This window comes from Anas platyrhynchos, chromosome 2, assembly GCF_047663525.1.
Source record: "Anas platyrhynchos isolate ZD024472 breed Pekin duck chromosome 2, IASCAAS_PekinDuck_T2T, whole genome shotgun sequence".
In the NCBI taxonomy this organism is placed as follows: Eukaryota; Metazoa; Chordata; class Aves; order Anseriformes; family Anatidae; genus Anas; species Anas platyrhynchos.
Window position 1 is genome coordinate 29,742,878 of NC_092588.1, and position 17,051 is coordinate 29,759,928.

General features: G+C 38.1%; 1 protein-coding gene across 6 annotated transcripts in view; it reads left to right on the plus strand.

Annotated features, from left to right (window-relative positions):
* PAG1 (phosphoprotein membrane anchor with glycosphingolipid microdomains 1) overlaps window positions 1–17,051 on the plus strand; it is a 108,573-nt gene that overhangs the window by 31,734 nt on the left and 59,788 nt on the right. The gene's annotated exons all lie outside the window — the stretch shown is intronic.

Here is a 17,051-nt window from a genome sequence, read left to right on the forward strand (position 1 = left end):
AATAGTGGCAGTGCTTTCTTAATAACCCTCCTTTAAGCTCAGTTTAGAGAGCATTTGTTTTGTTATTAAAATTACTCCACATATTTGAGACAGACTTCAGCTGTACAACGGCCTAACACATGCTAGACACATATTGATTTTTTGTCTTAGACCAACGCTTCCCTTGGGCATCGTATTATTTATTCATAAAGCAGAAATGATGTCTGACAGGCAGTTAGAGGGGTGTATATCTCCAGTCCAGAAACAATGTGAAAAGCTTTGCAAGGACCCCAAGAAATCAATGTGCTGATGCTAAAGAGCAGCCTTTTAATTCTGAGCACACATTCTTGCAATCGTTCAGTGCAGAAAAGGAAATTTAAATAACAAATAGTTACTATTAAAACTGCAGGCCTAAATTTTCATTCATCTTTATTCCAATTATCCGAGCCAAGGTGGAAGTCGGCAGAGAAGGCAGATATCCGAGCTCAGACACCTCGAAGTCATAAAGCAGGATTGCCACTCTCCTAATTTGCTCGTTTGTATGTAGATTTCTGTTAGAAATACAATATTTTTATCAATAAATATTTAAAACCCAAGCATTGGGTCAGAAATTCCCAAAATATGCGTGATTCATAACCACTTATTCTAATTGAATGTTAGACTGATGTCTGTACAGCAGATTAAAATAATAAATAGCTGGTATTTTCAGAATGGGAGTTAAAATATTTTGATAAGCTGATTGTTGTGATAGACCTGTTTGAAAAAATAAGGCAAAAGGAGGAGATTTCTGCTGATTTTGTTCATTCAGAATTAGATGGCAACATAGTGACAAGCAGTATTTGCTGGTGGAAGATACATTTTATTTCCAAAAATGTTTTGTCCACTGAAAAAGAAAAGATCAAACTCATGTGTATTCTTAAGAAAATTCTTACCTGACTGTGTATGTCTCTCTGCAAGGTAAATGCTTGTGTAATTTTAATTACTGAGGTCATATATTTGAAATGAGATGGAGATCTGAATATCTTGCCGGGTCATTACAGAATTTGTTTATTTTTATTTAGAACACAGGTAATGAAAAAATTGCATGTCATCATGTAATTAAATATTTAATCTTAATGTGTAAGCTCAAGGGAGCTGAACTAAATTTGTACTGGCATTTCTTGACTCTAGTATTTGGCATTGAACCTGAAGGTACTTTGATATATAGATTTGGGAGTTCTGAAATTTGGTTTGCATATTCTGAGAGGGGAGGGAAATGTAAAAACACAGAAACAATAACAAAAAACCTGCTTTCCGCTCTATAGACTTGAAAGTTACTGTCTTTCCCTTGGTTAATAAAAGGGTGGCATTATTTAAAGTGAAACCAGGGCACATATTAACCTTCTGAAGCTAAGAAATTAATGTGTGTTCCTTAAATTGGTTTGCAGACCACCTTATAGTTTTCCCCTAGGGAGGCTTTGGCCTCTTCAATCACAAAACATCACAATAAATGCAATTTTAAATCACTCAACTGGGACAGCGTAATCTATGTCCAGCTAGAATATGTAGGACTGCCTGAAGCATGCACGATTTCTGTTTTTATTTATTTATTTATTTATTTTCCAGGAAGTGGTATGGCCTTAAAAAGCATGAAAATACATGACACTTTAGAGGCAGTTTCTGAGAAATCAAATATAAGAACTTTCACATGCAGTGTTCTGGCATACGAAGAGATGCTACAGTGTTTTCATATGACTATATTTTGTGGATTTCAAAATCTAATTTCATTTGACTTGATCTGAAGAAATAGTAATATAAATGACTTTCTTCTGGACTCTTGTTGCAATGGGCATGTTTTTTATGGTTGCTATCTGATAAAAACATGAAGTCACAAAAATAATTTGTTTCTGAAAAAGGCATACATTTTGATTTGCTCTTGCCGATACTTTTGAATGCTGCCATTAGCTTGCAAGAGTTACCGTGTATGTACAAGCAGGTGTCAAAAAAAGAATTTACTGCACAGCATTAAGAATATCTGAATGTTGAGCAGCAACTTTAAACGTCAGTTTTCCAAACCGTTAAACTAGAGCTGTAATAATAATTCTTTTAATCTGCTTAGATAGATGGTAGCTGGTCAGTTAATAAGGTTTGTTCATCCAAAGCTCAACCACATCTCTCTGCCTCTCTGAACTCTATTTTCTTAATTTAGTTCTGTCATTACAGCTGTCAGGAGCATAACTTTTAGCTTTTGAGAGCCGACTAATATGCAGCCCCAGAACTACAACATGAATACACACATTTTCTGCCTCACCAGCCTGGAGTGCTCTTCAGGACACTCAGACGGAGGATGTCTGCAGCGAAGCTGGTCACCCGAGGTCTCCCTGTAGTCGGCATAGAGAGAAGTAGCTACTTTTAGGACATGGTCCATTTAACCTAGCTGGGAAGCTTGTATGATAAGTTGCATCCTATAGGAGCCTGCCAAGGCGCCATAGTCTGAGGGGAGCTCGAGTACCCAGTTGCAGAGTGGAATTCAGCGCCAGGCTGAGACATGTACATTTAGTTATTTATGAGTTGCCAGGTCCTCATGGGAGTGCAGCATCTCCATCCAAGTCAGTGGAGATGTAAAGCAATGCCTCTCTCAATGCCTGAGCTATTTGCTGCTGGCTGCTCTGCTGGATTGCCCACCTTGGAAGACCGACCAGGCTGGACGGTCTCTCCATCCTTAACTTGTGGAAGAGTATTAAGCCAAATACCTGCTCTAGGAAACCTGCTTTGGCAGGGTGGTTGTACGTGGTGATCTCTTGAGGTCCCTTCCAACCCCTACAATTCTGTGATTCTGTTAAATAACTAGAGGTGTTAAACAGACCTTTTGTTGGTAAGGTTTGTGTAATTACAGTATGGTGAAAAGGCTTCCTTTGTTTTTATGAAGTGGTCCTGAAATTGCTTTCTTCTGATGTTTTGTTGGAACTTTAAATGTAGGGTAATTGATTTGGAAACTACCATTAAAAACTTTGTGGATGGAAAGATGTCTTCTGCATTTTTCTACTTTTACCTTTTTTTTTCTCTGAACAATATTTTACCAAATATCAACATGTTTTTGTTGAAATACCTTCCCTTAAACAATACAACAGATGTTTTGGGAGGTCATTAGACACTAGTCTGATTTCACAGGTCAATTAGATAAAAGGCAGCATTACTGTTGAGATTATCTCCTGAAAGTCAAACGTGTTTTAAGACACCAACTTGTTACTGAGCTCAGACTGCCCCCCAGATTCCACTAGTTTCTTAACTTTGCAAAATGGCTGAGCTAAGGAAAAAATGGAAAAAATATTATCTGAAATATTTTCCAACAGAATTAAATAGCAAGTAGAACATATGTAAATAAACAAATGTCTAAAAGACCAAAACAGTTGTGGAGCAGAGAAGTTTCTGGCTCTTGCAAACAGGTATTTAAGGAGTAAAAGATAGTAACTCTTGAAAACAGACAACTTAGCTAATGGTATCCTGGATTTTAAAAAACAGTTGTGAACTATAAGTCATGTTTCTTTCATGTTTCATAGGGATATCCGTGGTCATGAAACAATGCCACCTCTCCATCCAGTGCCAAGCATGGTCCCCATAAAACCTGTATAGCTCTTATTTTACTCAAATGTGATGTAAAAAGAAAATCATTTTCTTGTGAGCATTTCAGTAAAAATCATCACTCTCTCTTAGAATAATAATAGGAAAAAGCATCCTGATTTCTTATCCAAAGCCCTTCTGGCACATCTATCCATAAGTCTACTCCAGTTCACTTGTGATACCAGCTTCATCACTGACTTACCATGTGTTCAAACCAGCATCTGTGTGCTTTATTCTTTGCTGTTACTAAGTTAAGGATGAGCTCTGAGCAGACATCAACACACTTAACCTCATTTTCTCCTTTTAAATCCCTTCTTAATATCTCCTCTGCCATAATCCCTAGGAAAAAAAGTAGGTTAGTGATGAGTTACAGCCACTGCCTCTTGTGTTCAGTGATGCTGCCTCTTTGTTTCCTCCTGTTTCCTCGTGAACCATCCATATCCATTTATTATCCTTTGTTTTATGTTTGAATGTGACCCTCAGAGACAAGAACCATCTTTTTGTTCTCTCTCAGCACAGCCTACAGTGTGCCTATATCCTGTCCTGTGACTCCTAGATGGTACTGTAATGTATCCAAGAGAAAATAACTGTGATGGCTCAGTGCTTTGCTTCTTCCAGAGGTTTTTTCACAGCACTGTGTGAGGAAAAGGAATGCTATTATCACATAGCAAACATGAAAAATGAAGACATATGCCTTTAATAAGAAATGCTCCAAAAATATTTCTATTAATTTTGAATGTCTGAGCTGAAGTACAGCTTATCCTTTTTCTTAAGGGCTAGTGGCATTTTTCTTTATTCAGTATCAGCTCTCCCTAGTCAGATCTCCCAGCACTTCTATTTGCAGGTGCATGCTCAAGACTGCTGCAGGTCAGGGGCTTGGGAGATGGGAGGGTTGAGTGTAGATGGGATGTTTGCCTGGCATTTTTGCAAGCATCCAGAGGAGCTCTGTGCCAGAAGGAGGTACTGAACCTGTGTCATGAGTTCAGCCATAACCCTTCCCTTCTTCAGTCTCAGGTCTCCTGCCACTTTCATTTTAGGCCTTCCAGATTATGCAACAAAGGCAACATGAGCTAAAGGGGTGAGGTGGGCAGGCTGGGGACTGGAGACTGATTGGGGTCTCTGCAGGTGCATGGTGGATGGTGGGCTGAGCAGGGACCCTCCTTCACTTCCTTTCTTCCACTTGTGAGCAGGATTGAGACACAGGAGGTGTATGGGTGGTGGCATTGGGGCACACCAGAAATGGGAGGTTTCAGATAATAATAATAATAATACAAAAATATGATTTTTTTTTAATATAAAATACCTCACTGCTGTTACTACCCGGTAGTTTTCTTAAAATGTAAGTTAAACTTCAGTATCTTTTATCATTTCAGTAACTGTTATATTAATGCTAGTAACACATTTAGTCAACAAATACGTATTGAGGGACATAGGTTTCCTGTAGATTGCATATCTTATAAAAACTCTCTAGTGTGCTGTTAAATGAATTTGCTTCCTTTTATTGAAATGTAGAGCCTACACACAATACATGCCAGTAAAGGGGAGGGGGGTGGGGGGGTGGGGGTAAAGGATAAAGTTTTAGTTACCATTTAGGGTAGGAATACTATGTAATTGACGTTTAACCTATTTTTTAATGTCTCTGCTGGCAAATCTGGGTGTTGTACTCTTATTACACAGAATGTTATGGTGTTCCCTTCCTGAAATCACACCGTCTCTAAAGGTATGGTGTGTGGTTTTTTTTTTGGTGGACTTGAACATCATTATTTTAAATATCATTGCCTGTGACCCTTTTGAGACAACTAGCATATGCCAAGGAGAAATGCCACACTTCCTTTTCAGTGGTGTTTTGTCTTCATGATGTCTTTAAATAAGCTGTTGCTTTCTCTCTGCAAAGCAGGTGCTGTTCTAGGTTTGGGTACTTTACATATTTGGCGTGGAAAATGTCTTCATTTTTTGCAACGGAAACAGGGAATGTAACCTTGACAGGTTAAGTTTTTGAATGAGGGTGAACTGGGGTTGCTGGCATATGCTACCAGGAAAGTTAGTGAACAGGAAAAGTGCATAAACATTACTTACCATCTGTCTGCTATTTGTCACGTTGCATGTCTGTATGTGCAGGATCTTCGTCTGTGTGTGTGTGTAATGCAGTTCTAATTGGCATTTGAAGAAACATAGATAGAGACACAGTACAGCACTCGTTACTCATGTGAAAGAGGTAATTGAGGGAAAAGTCAAAATGTACAAAGTTCTAAAAATACATGAAGTAATATATTTCTCGCTTATTGAGGAAGTCATAAAGTGGATCTGGAAACATAAATCATTTAACACCATAAAATCTGAAGTCATAGTTCAGGTTACTTCAAACTGAATTCAAATGGATTTGAGAGGGAGATCTCTAAGATGTAGCAAAGTTAGTTTCTTCTTGTTTGTCTTCTTCTCAGAAAGCCTGAACTGCCGCGTGTCTAAATGTGTAGATCCTTGTGTAGAGATGAAGTGGAGTTCAGTGCTGGTGGGACTCCACTGTTGGGAACTTGCCTCTCTGCAGACACTATCAGCAAAGTTGCCCATTACGGTGGCATTTTCCACGGTATGGGTGCTGGGTGACCCTCAGCTGGGCTCAGGCCATCAGTTCAGTTTAAGCAAACGTGTTTTTACCAGCTGTCTCCGTAGTGACTTGACCACCCAATTATGCTTAGTTCTGTATATTCTTTTTATATTCTATTACATATTAGTTATATATAGATATATTATATATCTATTTTTATATATTCTCTTCTACTTATTTTGCACCTCGAATAACTTAACTGCTACTTGGGAGTTTAGATTGACTAATGTTAATCAGTTTAATATCCAAACTTCTTCAGTTTTTCAAAGGAAAGAATTTAGCACTGTTTACCTTGACATGATCAGGAAAGGATGTGGGCTTGGGCTTTCAGCCTTATCTCTGCATGTTCTTATATTGTGGGTTGAGAGACTATCTCTTGTGTATTAAAAGACTAATCTGAAGCTATCAGAACTTTTTATCGTATGTTCATTGAACAAAGCAAACTGCAAACCTAGCATTGAATATAAACGTTCTTCAGAGCTGCTGATGGACTCTTTTTTTTTTTTTTTTTTTTTTTTTTTTTTTTTTTTTTTATAGAGATAGTGAAACTGTACTCTGCAACTTGCTTTGAGGTAGCTGGAAAAGATGATGGAGAAAAATCAGTCCTATCAATATGCCATCACTGTGTTTCCTGTTTAGAGGCTCTTTAAGTGTGCCTTTGCAAGTGATTGCCTTAAAGCTTTTGATATTCTTGCACTGCAAGAAACTGAGCAACATTTTCAGTACTTATTCACAGCATATATTCTTGGCACATATTCCTGCAGTCCACACCAGGCAGAAATCCCCCTTGAATTAAATGGGCTTTTTGCCTGACATAGTCTCTCGTTCTAAATTTGCAGTAATAGGCTTGAACTATAAATTATTTTTTTTTGCTCTGGGCAAATTCCCTAATAATTACCCTCCACTAATAAATACTTCACGGTATGAGTGAAATAAAAGAGCTTTTTCTTTTAATTCTTAAATCTCAGCAGCCATCTTTATTTCAGGACTGGTTCTGTTGGAAGGAAAGTTTGGTTTGTTTTTATGGTAAGAGAAATCACTATGAAAAACAAACCTGGGGGTATAATTAGGACATTGCCTTACGACATTACTACCTTGTGATATGTGAAATTTGAATTTCTTCCCCACTGAGCACATTCTGCATTAGAGGTTGAGTTGGCCAGTTCTAGGAGAGTTGGATTGCTTTTTTAAATGCTTTCATTTTCCAGGTATGCATTAATATTGACAAGAGGCTGATTCATGCTAGACTACGTTTTTAATATGGATTTAATTCCACCAGGAATCTGGGTAGTGAAACGTGCTGCATGGCAGCTGGCACAACAACATTTTTAATCAAATAATAGATTCCAGCTGGTGGGGAGTCAACTGAGTTCTGAAGCAGACGTGACTTAATGCAGACCTTCCTTATTTCTTCAATAAAATGCATTACCTTTGCATATTAACCAATCGTAAATGGAGGAGGGGAGGTGAAGGAAAGCAAATTCATAGATTTGGTAGAAATAAAATGAATCATTATAACCTCATAGGGCAAGTTATGCAAGGGAGAATATGGGGTCCTGCATTCTGTGCGCTAAATTAACTTGAACTCTTCACACATATTCACACATCAGAAAATGATTTCTGGTTTGCAGGTGTGCTTGTGATTATTACAGGGTTCGTTCTCTGTACTCTGTCCTTGAACATTACATTTGGTGCACTTTAACTACATACTGCTGTCACTGGCAACAGGAGTCATCTTCAACTTAGTTGTTGGTCTCCATGCAGTACTGAGCTGACTAAGTCATAGCACTGTGGTTTGAAGTTAACCTCAGCAGCAATGCGTGGGTCTGTGTGGGAGTGACAGAACCGAATATTGTTTCAGACAGTCCTTCTTCAGCAATGTCTTCTTCTCTACATACACTAAAAGTATGAGGGTCTTGATGAAATTCAGATAATGAGGATCTTATTGATATGTAGAGCTGAAACAATGTAATTCTGCTTCAAAGCCAAATGTAACGACACTGAAAAGGTTGCCACGTATTGAAAAATGTCAAATATCAAAAAATATTGAAACAGGTATCACATTTTCTTTTTTTTTTTTTTTTTCTTTTCTTGTTAGTTTAGCTAAGCATGTAGCCAGGACGAGCAACTTGTTCATCACTTGATGCTTGCTGGGGTCTGGGGCCTAATTCTTTTTCTGTTGAAAGAAATGGCAAACAACAGAAAAAGAACGAGCATTGGCTAAAGCTTTCTCTTCTCATAGTTTCATCTTTGTTTGGAGGCAGTACACTGACCAGTTGTCTTTCTGTTATGTCACTGTTGGGCATTCCTTGGGGAACCAAGATGAAGTTGAGTATTGCCCCACCAGCATTAGCAGGGGCTCGTTGGGAGCTGGTATTCTGATGTCCTGCCCTCAGCTGAGACGTGTGGACATTTGATAACTCTCATCCCATTAGCTACTTGAGAGACAGTTTATGAACTGAGTGATCCCCATTCCCTCTCAGTTCTGCTGAGGTCACTTGTTTGAATGAGGAGCTGTTACATGATAGCAGGATCAAATCTGCTAGAAGTAGTCAGACTTCTCTGATACATTAAAAGTGTGCTACAGGGTAAGTTTTATTAAAAAAAAAAAAAAAAAAAAAGTGTTTTTATTTATCTGTTTATTCACAACTTCATCCTCAGTAAAGTTCTGTGGACAAATACCAAAGAAGATTTTTATGTAGGTGGTTGCAATTAGCTTGAATTTGTTAGCCCTGGCTAGCAAGAGAACATTGATTTCAGTGTTTGTGCACTGCCTTCTGACAAGATGTAGAAGTGATGTGTGAAAAACAAAGCTAAATTGGTCTCATAATTTCAGGAAGTGTCCTGAAAATAAAAACAGATATTCATATACCTTCAATTTATTGCCTTTATTACTTCCGTGATGCTTCTGTGGTCTCTGTCGGTTTCTGACAATATTACAGGATGTATTAGAGATCTTTCGTATTCAGCTTGGTTTTGCCATGTCAGTTGTCTTGTTCCTCATATAGCTTATTGATGCCATAAGTAAGTTTAATGGTTCTGAATGTAGAAAATGCACAGAAAATGTAAGAACAAATCTGAGATATGGACAGACACTTATAGGGATTTGGAATAGATACCTAGGTAAGCATTTACGAAGGTATTATGAAAACTTCATATTAGGTTTTCTGGGTTTTCTGTTGTGCATGCCCCGGAAGCCTGGTTGTTTTTGTCTATGACTTGTAAAAAATAAATAAATAAATAAATAAATAAAAGTTTTATTCCAGAATGCTAGATTTGAAAATTGCTTTTCTTTTGTACAAAAGTGAAACTGGGCCTTTTGAAAACATTCATAAAACAATAGAGAGAAAAAATTCTTCTAGAGTAGACTAACACATTTTATTCAGGCACTTTCCTCTAGCACCAATATCTGGTTTCATCTGGCACATCCTGGATAAATGATGTTTAATATGAGCAAGTAGCAGCTTTTGGTCAGGAACAGGTCTCTCTCACTTTCTCCTGCTTTCTCAATTCATCTGGAAATCTTAAGCTACATCTGGAAAATATTTCTAACATCAACTTTCTCAGAAACTGATGTACTGCTGCAAGACTTTGAAATTTTCACTACTTTCAAACCAAATTTAATAAATTTAGACCCAACTTTTATAATTTAAACTAACCTTGGCGATCACAGGATGTGTTCTCCTTTTCAGAGGGACCCTATGAGTTAGCAGGCTGCCTTTTTGTCTGAGGTGTGTGTTGATGTCCATTGATGTTGGGATGTGAGTTGAGATTGTGATGACCAAGTTAAAGATATGGATTTGTCTACAGCTTTGTTGACTGGAACGGCAATACAGAGGTTTTCACTTGGTTGGACTGAATTTCATGCATCATGTACAAAGGTTTGACCAACAATCTGTTGGTTTTAATGAGTCTGTGTCATATTCACAGGATTCATTGTAATGAAAACTGATAAATGAAGGGTAACAAATTATATATTGGTCACGTGGTTTAAGACAGCATCTAAGAAATTCAAAACTAATTAGTCTATTTATGAAATAATCTAATAAATTTTTAATGATTTGTTCATTTATTATAAACACATACTTGTGCTTGTAGATGCTAATTACATGAGCAGAGCCCTTCGCTTTGCACGGGCAGAGTTATATTTGTGTTGAAGTGTTTGCTGTATTCATGCCAAAAAACAACCAAAAAACCTAATTAAGATCTGATCCTTCAAACGTGCGTGTGCTTAACTTGACTGCTCAAATAATGCTGCTTTGGCAGTGTTGATTTCTATACTTTGATCATGAAATACCTCATCTAAGGGGGGAAAAAAATAATACAGCAGTAGTGTTGATCTGTATAAACAGCCATTAATGAGTACATGTTGCACCTGTCCCTGGAGGCGGAAAACCATGTTTCCTCTGAGTTGATGAGTGATGTTCACTGAAGATAGTTATTGTTTGATACCTATTTTGCTGCTGCTTTCTTTGCCCAAATTTAGACTTCAGAGTGACTATTTCTGTGTTACTCAAGGTAAAAGTCAGTGTGCTGCTCTCCAGTGTTCAGGCTTTTCCTCCTATTTGCCGTATGTTAGCTGCAGCACCTTCAGCACAGTTCCCTGGGCTAGGTGAGGAATGGTATAAATATGTTCATAGAAGTAAACAAGAACATTAGTCAGCTGTCTTCACAAATAACAGAAGATAATTTGTGTGCCCAGTGGAAGAGGAATGTTTACTATCTAGCAAGAAAGCAGCAGTGCTTTTCATCCAGGCTTTACTAACTAGAAAGAATTACTGCAGCTGGAAGCAAACTGGAGCCCCAGAACCTCTTATGTTCTATACCAGCAAGCCCTCATCTGAGGTTTTAGGGATACAGAAGAAGAGCCAGGAATATAGCAGGGGACAGGCTAAGACAGCACTGAGAAAGAAGAAAACAAAAACAAAAAGCAAAACAAAATTAATGAAGGGTACAGAAAGGATATCTACAAGAACAAGGTGACAAGAGTGAATTTCTGTGACGGGTGCTCCTGAAGGATGACTAGCAAACACTCCCACCTGGCAGTGGTTCACATGTCTGTCTTCTTGGCCAAGATCTCATTTATAATTATAATGAAGTATTTGAATTTCTTTTGTACTTCTGTGTGAAGTTCCTGCATTGGTTTTCGTGTTTATTTTCTTAAAGAAGAAAAAATGTGCAGACTGCCTGAATATTCTAAAAAGAAAAGGCAGCAGTTTATTTAAGCTTGCTCTCAATATTCAGAAAGTTGCCTCCCAAAGAAAATGCTAATGTTTGGCTTGAGGCTTTTCTGGGAACACAAATAAACTCTTGTTTATTTTTTTTTCTTTGGAGATTTGATAGGTGTTTTTAGTTCTGCTCCATTCTTTTAAGATGTTTTTGATACTTATCTATCATTTCACATACCTTTGATATTTATCTTTGCAGTAGAATAATTTACATGAAGATATGCAGGTTTTGTGAATGTTTTCTTTACCAGTAGACAGAATAGGAAGCTAAGTCATCTGTTTTCCATTCCGTATCTGTTTTGCAGTGCATGTTGAAAGAGACATATGTTGCCGCATGTGTGATGAGGCTAATTCCGTCTTTGCCTTAATGGAGTTGTTCAGTGAGCTTGCATTCTGATGAATTAAAAGAGAAATTGTGAATTTGGGTTTACAGTGGCTCTTAAGAGATTGCTTTGTTAAAGCTGACTGCTTGCTCAAAGGTCTGTGAAAACCCTCCAGCTCCAGGTTCATCCCAGCCTGCTGTTGCTGCTGAATTTTGTTTTCTGGGCCTCCTGATGACACTTCCAGTACCTTTGCATCAGAGTCTTGTGGAAATGGGGTAGCTGTAAAAGTGACTTTCTCTTTTCTTGAGTGGGTAGGTTCAGCCTTGATGTCACAGACGTTGCAGATTGTACAAGTCATGGATATTGCTGAGGTGGGCTGTGGCCAACCACATGGTCATTTTGACTATCCGCATCTGAGCTTCAGTGAATGGCATTTAAGGATTTCTTTTTAATGGGCATGTTAAACATGGGACAAATTTAATTTTAGTGTTGTCATTTAAAGTCATTTCTGATACAAATGATTTGATGGCAAATGGGACCTTAGGTCTACCGTAATTTGGGAGTCATCCAAATTTCCATTCCTCTAAACACAACTGATCCAACTGATTGTTCAGCTGTGCGCAGTGCTGCTCAGTGCATTAATGGAGATGAGTCATTCTGGCCACGATGATGAGTGCATTAGATAGAAAACATGTACATTAATGACAAAATGTGTTTCCTTTAAAAAAAATCTGAAACCCCAGCATACTTGGTGGGCTGTTACTGTCATGCTTTGCAAGTGGGATCTGCTTTAAACAAACACGTATCTCAAAGATCCCCATGGGTATTTTTAGTGCAGAGTATGGTGTCACTAGTCAATATCTGAAAATAGCACAAAAAATGCATTTAAAATAATGAAAAATGAGCAAAAAATATTTAAGTTGGCCTAAAATAAAAGAAACTAAGCTTAAAATAAAGCTCCTATAAAGAGGCATATCATACTTTATATAGCAATTGCATTGTATAAAATATTCTGGTAAAATTTCCAATTTCACAACAGCTCACAGTGCACTGTTATGTTCATGAAGACAGTGGTCTCAGGTTTACTAAATTAAGGACAGCAAAATTCTTGTGGAACCTGAGTACGTTGTGCATGTAGTGTGGAAGTGTCTATTATGAGATTACTTTGCATTTAGATTCATGATGACCTGTCTTTTCTTTTTACTTTGCTTTTCCGCTGACTTGTAGTCCCTGAAGATTACAGGAGCAGAATGCCTAAAAGTACTCTTTAATGTTTGGCAGCAAGGCTCTGACAACGTTGCACACATTTTAAGCATGGTAACAACTGAAGAATAATGCTGTATGCAATAAAGAGCATTTACAGAAGAGGTAAATGGAGACTTTTGTGGCTTATGATGGAGAGTCTTTGGTATAATTGTTTCAAAAATTAGATTACAGTGTATATTATTTGAAACACTTTTTCAGTTGTATTGTAAATCTAATGGCAAGGTTTTGTTAAAATGAGCTCTTGTGGTCTGCAAGCAAGAAAATCAATCAGCATGTGCCTTATAATTTTTCTTTATCCTTGGTAGAGATACAATTAAATTCAGTCAGAAAGGTCACAGTGTGTGGTATACATTAACCTCATACTAAGTCTGTGTATGATACTGCTACTGAGAATGAGTTAATAAAGATATCAGTTGGAGCTGTATATTTGTTCTCTCTTTTCTTCATCCATATCTGTGTATACACACGCTTCTAATTACATCTTTGTGCATGATATTAGTATATACCTAGACTATTTGCAGTGCTGCTAATTAGGTCGTGGGCTAGTGTGAAGTGGAAGATACAGCTGAGTGCCACAGTTGGTGGCTGAAAACACTTAAACTCATTTGTTGAAGTTAATGTTTATGCAAGGGTATGTCAATGAGACAAGACTTCGCTCCATTTCCAAACTGATGTTTAAAACAGCAGCTGCAAAAAAAGTGTGTTTAATTCCAAAATGCAGTAGTTTCTGAATAATATTTGCATTATACATGTTTGCTCCAAATGAAAGAAATTAGATTTGTTATTGAGAACTGTACAATTACTTTGGGGGTGAAGAGAATCTTGACCTTTTTAACCTTTGTGATTAAGTTATGGGGAGGTATCTGATTTTAGGTTTCATGTGGAAGGCCTTTATAAAGAGGAACCGTGTTTGCTATTTTAGCTAAAAAAAAAAAAAAAAAAAGCCAGAGTGGTATGACTTTAAGAACAGTAATGCAGTTTCAGGGACAAGATAGAGAAACATAATATCCAGCAGTTCTTTTCCAGAGACTAGCAATATTTCAGAAGTCATCAAATTCTACCTTTAAAAACATTTCTGCTGCTGCCTGAAAAGATATTTATTGATATATGAGATTGTTCAATATATTTCTTAGAAATTCTGCAATGTGCAATGAGAATGAGAAATATAAAATTTATGTTTCAAATTATGAGATAGAGCTAGGGGAAGTTGATTTGGGCAAATAACAGCCTGTTAAGGCAACCTCTAGAGGATGTAATATTTTAGGAAAAATTTTGAAGAAGATAATAAAGTCATGGAAGCAAGTGGGTAATGAGATAAAAAATCATTAACAAATATATTGTGCCGAGGGTAGCTGTTTCATCTTCTTTAGTTCGGTTGCTGAGGAAAGGCGATAGATGTAATCCATGTCAACTCTGATAAAGAACTTGAATAGGGTACTCATAGGGAGAATTACCAGTATGGTAAGAGAAGAAGATTTACAGAAGAAATTTTGAGTAGGAACAAAATTGAATGAAGAGGAATAAATAATGAATAAATAGTCTTGAAAGGGGAGTGTTGGGCCAAGGGAAGGCTATTAATTAAGTTCCTCAAAGGAGATGAAACACTTTGAATATCTTCCTGTCATTGGCACAAATAAAAAGCAGTGCACTTACAGATTAGCAGATGACTCAAAGGTAAGAGTCACTGACATTTCAGAACAGAATCATAACATCATACAAGGATTAGATTTTCTTCCAAGTTGGAGTAATAGACTTGGGATGAAATGTAATTGTGCAGAGTGAAAGGCCATGCTTCTGAGGAGTAACCTTCTGAATTTAGTCTGGGAGCTGAAAGCTCATCAATTGAAAACCATGAAAAAGTAAACACAGCTATCTTAGCTCACCAAGGACCAGGATCCTAGATCTAAGACTTATTCTAGGTCTGGGATCCTGTCTAGAATCAAGCTACCAGTATGCTGCTCCTTATAATAAGATAAATGTATGACAAGAGGATAGTGGGTGAGGTATTTCTCGCAAGGACAGGAAAGCATTAACAACATATTTTAAAGTGTTGACAAAGCACAGTAAGAATAGCATGTACTATGCACATTAAAGACAGATGACATGTTCAAACTGGAAGAGGTTCGCAGTAGGGCTCTCAGGACAGCCTGGGGAACAATGGATTGCACGTTGAACCAGAAAGGCACTGTAAAAGCTTGGTTTGTTCAGATAATAAAACAAGGCCAGAGATGCTGCTTTCTCTAGGAGAGTCAATTTCCAGGAGGAGAGTAAACACCAGGGAGGGAAAAGAACTATTTAGGTTAAATGACATAAGAGGAAGCAAACGATCCAGGGGTGAAGCCAAGCCAGGAAATAGAAGACAGTCCCTGATAATCTCCAAGGCTTGTGAACAGCCTTTTCCTGGTGTAGCAGAGGTAAAAATAAAGATCACGTCTAAGATGGCGATTCTTCAGTTTATAGAAGGGATGTGGGAGTCTTCATGCAATTCTGTGTGCCTGAATGTTTATTTAAGGTGTTTCTCTTGAGAAATAGGATGTGCACGTGCCTCTGTGTGTGTGAATGTTTTAATTAAATTGCTAGCTGCTTCCACATGTTCGGAGCATTCCCCAGTGGTGTAATGTGTCTGCACGCTATGGGCGGCGTAGAAGATGTGTTCTTGGACATGTAGCTGCAACAAAGCAGAAAATGGGAACACTTATAAGACCACAAGTTGGACAACTCATGATGGGACAGTTGTCAGATACATCTGTTTTTTTTAAGATGCTTTGGTTTTGTGGGAATGTGCTGAGTTTCTTCTTCCTCTTTGATAATGAGTGATCACTGCGCAGGAGCACAGCCTAAACCTTCCTAGAGCACATAGGTTTACTTCTTGCAAGACCACCCATGATGTGAGGGAAATTTCAGCAGTTTCACAAAATCACCATATGGTTGAGGCTGGAAGGGACCTCTGGAGGTCATCTGGTCCAGCTACCCTGTTCAAGCAGAAACATCTCCAGCAGGTTGCCCAGGACCATGTCCAGGCAGCTTTTGAGAGTCTCCAAGAAGAAAGATTTCACCAGCTGTGGAAGTTGGATGGAAATCACACAGAAGGGTGTTAGACGGGATGGTTCCTGGCAGTTACAGTAAAATTTGGTGTTGGGGTGTGGTTCAGGTAACTAAAAAGATGCAAGAGATGAGAGAAAACCAAGCACTGTTTTTGTTGTGCAATTGAGTGCCACGTCCCATGTTGGCATGGTGCCTTCCAAAAGACAGGCAGAAGCTCTTTATTCAGCTCTTCAGTCAAGTTATTTTTGGCGTCAGTCGCAGGGCAGGTGAGTTCTGCGCTGCCAACAGAGGCCTAGTAGGACACCTACGTATTTAGTTGTGTGCTCAGTGCTCTGAGCGAAGCGTGGCTTTTGTTCTGTTTTGATAGTGATGCTGGGGGAGGATCTTAGGCAAGCGAAATAGGGAGCTTGGATGTGAAAGGAGGACCTGGGGTGTTGCTAGCTTGGCCCCAGGATTGCCCTGAAGTCCTACCAGCAGATGGGGGTCATGTTTGCAGGGCGCAGATCAGGTCCAGAAAAGCCAATGCCTTTTCTTTTCCATTCTCATCACTTCTCATCTTGCATTACCATACACAGTCCTTTGAGCATTGTGCTGCTCTGTGGATTTCAGAAGAAAGCGTGTGTCATAATTTCTGTTCTCCCTAACCTTGAGAGGAAAAAAATATAGTTAAGAGTTCACAGAAAATCCAGCAATTTGTTTTGTCCATTCATATGTTAAAGCTCATTTCTTTAACTGGCAAGCAAGAGAAGAATAGAGATGACAATTTATTCCACTTAAAGCATGCAAAGCTTTTGGTTCAGCCATAACAATGGTTATCATTACTTGTGTTGTATCCTGTGTAATAAGCAGCAAAAGCATCTGCCTCTTTTTTTTTTTCTCTTGAGATTATTCTCACCCAGTTTCTGTGCTCACATTTTTTATGCTTGACATGACTATTTGTTCCAAATATATTAAACACATTAATTAAGATTTCATGGCTGAAGCAGGTGTAATATGCATTTTTAG